The sequence below is a fragment of the Cynoglossus semilaevis genome, chromosome W, assembly GCF_000523025.1.
Source record: "Cynoglossus semilaevis isolate Cse_v1.0 chromosome W, Cse_v1.0, whole genome shotgun sequence".
Taxonomy (NCBI): Eukaryota; Metazoa; Chordata; class Actinopteri; order Pleuronectiformes; family Cynoglossidae; genus Cynoglossus; species Cynoglossus semilaevis.
In genome coordinates, this window is record NC_024327.1 from 4,243,314 (window position 1) to 4,249,391 (window position 6,078).

Here is a 6,078-nt window from a genome sequence, read left to right on the forward strand (position 1 = left end):
TTCCCAAGTATCATTAGTTGTTTACGCTTATATACCTGTGTGGGGGGAGTGGTTTTCAACTTCCAGGGTGTGTGTTTAAATCTTGTAGGCCAATGGAAGAGAGAGGCTAGGCCTCTTGTGGCCAATCATATTATTGTTCTTGTATCATGTTATGCCTGCAGTTGCCACTATGTGGCGTTGCTGTTCCATGATTCAGCAGTGTTGGAAAAACCTTTTGTTGCTGAACGGGGTGTTAACAAACAACAGGGAACATCAAAGGGAGTGGATTAATCCTTAATTTCCTGTAAATATCTTCGTTTTGGAAACAACAGTGAGTCGTAAATTCTACACCTGGGAAGACCTTTGTAGTGTATATCTGTGTCTTATCAGCTTCTTGCTTTCAGACTTAAACCACTGAAATCTAACAATACACATATGTATGTATATACACATAAATACTTATACATATAGATGTATATACACATGTATATGTATGTATACGCACACATACTGTACATACATTCATATATGTGTGTCTGTATCTATTTATGCATATACAAGAAGTAAAACCAAATACAACAGAAAATGATTGGCAGCAGCCATGGTTATTCCTCACCTGTCATTACATGATTTTCATATCGGCGTTTTCAACAACGCACACACATTAAAAATAAAAACCTGGAAGACTTCAGGCCTGTTGTGTGTTAAATGATAATCATTACGATAATCACAGTAATTAGCCTCCAATCATTTCCTTATATTGTTTCCAAAATGATTCCTCCTCAGGCAACTATGCTCTGTGACAGGTCAATCAATGCGACACAGGATTCTTTAAATTTCTAAACACCAACCGTTAGAATGAAATAATTTATAGATTATTTTTCCTAAAATTTCAAGAAAGACTTCCTTTGGTTTTAACATCTTTGCTATTTACACATAAATAATATGCAAAGTAAAGTGAAACAGAGATGTAAAATGTGAACTTTTATATTCCCGTTGAAACACCGCAAACACAATCCTTCTGATTACACGAGTCATTTGTGTGACGTGTGTGTGCACGCGCGTGTATTTGTCTGTGTGCGTGTGTAACATGGTAGTGTGTATTTTTCATCTGCAGACACGCAGTGTGAGATGTATTTAGACCCAGCTCATGTGTCATTGCTCACTTTATCACAAACAATAAAACGGTATATATAATTTAATTTTCAGTTTTATATTTATATTAAAATAAAATTAATTTATTTCATTTTCCTTGACCTCCACAGTCTGATTTGGTATTTATACAGCATAAGTTTTAAAATAAGTTTAGTTTTTCACAGTTATTGATGTTTGTGAAAGTAAGCACTTCATTTTTGACAGAGATTGTCATACTCCTACCTACTTTTTAAGCTTTTGATGTTCAAGGTTGCAGAAAGAATAGTATTTGATCACATTTTATGATGCTGATGCAATTTTGACATTATTGACAGAGCTTTGATTATTGATTATGTGGAATATTCATTATAATACAGCAGTCTCCACGGCAGCAACAGATATCCTGTGGTTTGAAAATTTAGAGAATATACCTTTTTAGGTTTCGTATTACATTTAACATTGAATGAATAAATAAATAAATTCTAAAATAATTCATAAAAATAGCCCTTAGTTGAAGTCTGAGAGTCTATTCACACACACCATTGCTGCTGGACTGACAGTCAGAGGAAGTTGAGAAAGAATGAGGGCTAAAGGTGTTGGGTCCTTTTCTCTTTTTTTTTCTTGGCTGGATTCTCAAGTCTTCACAACATCAGCAACTCATCCGGTGTTTTGCTTTCCTGCGGGAACACTATTAGAATAAAACAAAACTTGTCTCAGCATGTGGTGAATATTCTATTTGGAGAGAAACAGCTTTAGCAACTTTAGCAGCAGCAGCGTTGGCAGCAGCAGAGAACAGAGAGGATAAATATATGCTGAAAAAGCACAGTGTGAGAATGAGAAAAAAAACAAACAAAAATGTAGCAGTGGGTGTTTACATTATTTGCCCCTAAATGTGCAGTCTCCTTTATTCGGTGTCTGCCAGAAAAGTCCTGACCTCAACAGAAAAGCAGAAGTCAGTACATTTTTACTATTTGACAGAAACCATAATATTACATTAGTTTAACTTATGCCATAGCTTGTTTAGAAGTACTGGACGGAGCCTCCGCAGTTACAGGGTGTGGTTGCCTTGTGATTCTATGTACGTTAATTGAAATGTAAATATTTAGTACTACAATGTACTTTTTGATGTCCATAATGCATGGACTAGGACTAGGACTGATGCATATATACTGATGCACACACTGTCACACCAGCAGGGGTTCAGTCGTTGTGGTCTTTCAGATGTGCTTGAAGAATGGACCTTAAAGTTGCTCGACCAAAGTTAGAGCCAAAAATGTTGTAAACAGATCCACATGCTGGTTAAAAAAGGTGGTGTCAGACGTATTGGTTGGTGCTCAGTGTAGTTGCGGCGACTATCACTTTACAGAGCAGAAGAATTCATAAGAACCCCTCAACTCATCACTCATCTGTGTGCGTGTGTGTGTATGTGCGAGAGAGGGGGAAAGAGAGAGAGAGAGCAGGAGTGTGTTTGTGTGTTTTTGGGTGTGTGTGAAACACAGGAGAGACAGTGAAGACGATCATTATGTCACTGAGTTGGACGACACACTGGACGTGTGCGTGAGTTATGGCTTTGGTTCACTTCCATGTTCTGATCTGTGTCTGCTTTTCTAAACATTTGAGTGATTTCCAGGCACCACAGGGCTGTGTGTATATGTGAAAACAAGGTAAGAAAACACTGGGGGCAATGCCTGCCTCATCAAGTTATTCACCATATTTTTTTTCTTTTTTAATCCCCCCCCCCCCCCCCCCCACTTCTCTCACCCATCTTTTTCAGTCCAGAGGACAGAGAGGAAATTCAAATCAAAATTACCCCTGTGCCCTTGTGCCTAAGAAACTTGCCTCCAGATATGCGGAGGGAAAGGTCACAACGCAGCACATGGGTGGAGATTGGGGAAGATGGGGGGGGGGGGTTAGGGGTTCTTTCGTGACCCCTCCCCCCATCCACCAGGGCAGGGGATAGTTCATACGCAACTCTCGTCTTTCCAATAGACCAGATATAGCAAATGAATGGTTACGTTCACAAGTTGTGTTTATGGGGAGCATTAAAGAACAATGCACCAAGAGTTGAACTGCTTGATTAATATTCCTGTTGTTGCCCCTGATGTTAGTTGCCATATACTACTGCAAATGTAGTGTTTTAGTTTAGTTTACAACCATTTGCACATTATGTTTTTTCATTAACAAGTTACTGTTCAGGCTGAAAATTAACATTTTCCTTTTTTTCTCCCTTTTATCTTTTAAAATCTGATCTCTCTCCCCCTCAATGTTTTGTTTTCTGGAGGGTTTTTTTTGTGCTGACAAAGATGCTGCAGTGCTTTTTGGTCAGTGGTTGTTATGCAGAAAGAATCTGACCTGATGTCACACCCTGTGGTTGCAGCCACAGCCTTTTGGGTGTTTGTGTCAGCGGGCAACGTCTTCTCATTGGTGCGTTTGTTTGTAAAGAAGACGGGGCCTTGGCCTCAGGATCGAAGGGTCAAAGGTGAGGTGTCATAATGGAAGTGTGGAGCTCGGGATAGAAAAAGAGGGCAGATGCCTGACGCTCAGGATGCTGGCTCCTGGGAACTCAAGGTGACAGCTCTGAGGGATTTTCACCTCAACAAAGGAGTTGTGTTTAGAATAAACTGGTTTTGTAGTGTTCGTAGTATAAAGACTGCCATGAATGAGAAGGGAACTGTTGTCACTTAACCAGAGTGAGTTGAAACTGCTCCTTTGCTTCCCACCATACAACAAAGACAAACTACGGTCAGCCATGCACATACTGCTCTTTTTTTCTCTCTCTACTCATTTGCAATTTTTACAATCAAATATTTATTTCAATATAAAAAGTTAAAATCTTGTTACTCAATTTTTGACTAAATTTCAAATTTATGTATGAAATTTTCTAACTTTCTAACTCTAATTTCTTTTATTAATGAGTTAGTAGCAAGATAAAGTTTTTTAAATCAGAAATAATGTTAATGATGTGTAACATAATTGATGGACTTAAGCCTAACCTATTTTATGAAATACTTTTGATGTAAATTTTTTTTTTTTTTTTTTTATTAATTAGTCTTGTTCCTTTGGTCAAACATTTGTGCGACAATAGTAATTTGTTTTGTGTTTTTATTACTTTATATTTAACAAATAATAAGAATAATTTCTAAGGTAAAGTATTAAAAGTGAAAAAGAAAAAATAGATTTCAAATAGCCTTAAAATCCATTCCCCTGGGAATATCGTTTATAGTGTGTGTGTTTGTGTGTACATGTGTCTGTGCTAGTGTGTCCATGTGTGTCAACAGACATTAATTGAGGATGTGGTGCACCGGCACAAAGGTGAGACTTGAATTTTTCACATGTCTGACATTGACATGTTTGTTTAAACATCTTCTCTGTTTGGAAATTTAGTTAGCAGCTGAACATTACTGCTCTGTTGAATTTGACTTTATTAACATTATCATCCATTTCCATTCTGTGCTCTTGTTGCTCTCTTCATCTTAACGGCAGTTGGTGAGGTTTCACCCCGGAGATGAGTCCATAAACAGCTGTAAAGCGACAGGTCTTTACAGTTGACTAAGGAAGGGAAGATTCTGCCTTTTGTAAAATGTCACAGCAATTTTTTTGTTACACTATTATGCTGCGGAATTTTACACTGAAGCTTTTACACCAGGACTTAACGTGAACCGTGGATATTGCTCAGGATATAATGGTAACATGCCAGGAAGCACTGTGGGGGGCTAAATCTAACAATTGTTGTTCTTAATTTAATTTATTTGTCCTGAAGCATAATTTATTTTTATTACGGTACCTGAACTTATATTTTGCGACAGTTGCAACTTCGGCATGATGATGTCATAATCTGTGTAGAGCTAGCAGTTTGCGACTGTTAGCAAACTGCTCTGCTCCTCAAGCTAGCATGTAGCTAGCTAGTGCAAAATGGTCAGGTTTCTGACAAGAAACAGACTGAAGGAGCAGACCAACACATTTTCTTATGCGAAAAAAATTGTTGAATGGTGAATAAATTAGAGAATACATTCTAAAAGTTGATTTTTCTTAACATACTGTATTTTGTAGCATTTGCTGTGGTTTTGCAAATTGGGTCCCTGGCCAGAAGCTAATGTTTTTGTTAGGCAGTGGCATGAAAATGTCCCCTGCTTTAGAAAATAATAATGTTTTCTACCTGTTGTGGTGTGTTTGTGTGAACATGGCTGTTTGTGTGGAAATGTTGCAGCAGCAGCAGTGGTGGAGGTGTTGGTATCTGTGGTTGGTTGTTGTCAGCTCTCCACATGTCCAGCAGCAACTCAGGGTGAAATCGCTTTAACTGTTCAGTCAGCTGCAGACCCTGCTGAGTCTGGATACAACAAGCTGCTACTGCTGCAGCCCGAGGGCAGTGGCAGCAGCAGCAGTACTGAGTGCAGGGGATTGTGAGTTGTTTGACTGACAAACCCTATGGCAAATGTTAGGTCTTTGTGTCACCAACAGCAGAATCAGTTCTTATACCACACTGGTCCTGGACTGTATTTGTTTCCCTCAATAATATTGATGTTTACTATTGAATTAAACTAAAATGAAAGACCAGTCTGTATCACAGGGACTGGAGCTGTTTATTTGTAAATCTTGGAAAACAATTTTTTTTTATGTTTTGTGATCATGGCTAGTCTTTGTGAGAAAACAACCAAACATGTCCTTATAGTTACAGTGGCAGCAGGATTGTATTTATAAGATATGGCTGAATGATTTGACAAGCATTTTCAGCTAACAGACTAATACATGTCTGCGATGGCGTCGATGTGAGGTTACTGTGTAGAGTGTATGTCTTTCTGTAGTGTGGTTATGGTCCACGTAAATAAGTAAAAGTAAAAAGGACAATAAGGAAATAGAAGCAACCTGGCAATCAGCTCCCTGACCTTTGACCCATCATCTGAATCTCCAACAGGCACTTCTCTGTCAGAGATCAGATAGACTCTCCTCTCCTCTCCTCCCCTCCCC

General features: G+C 38.5%; 1 pseudogene; it reads left to right on the plus strand.

Moving 5' to 3' along the window:
• Window positions 1-6,078, plus strand: part of LOC103396995 (transcriptional activator MN1-like) — a 16,571-nt pseudogene that overhangs the window by 8,139 nt on the left and 2,354 nt on the right.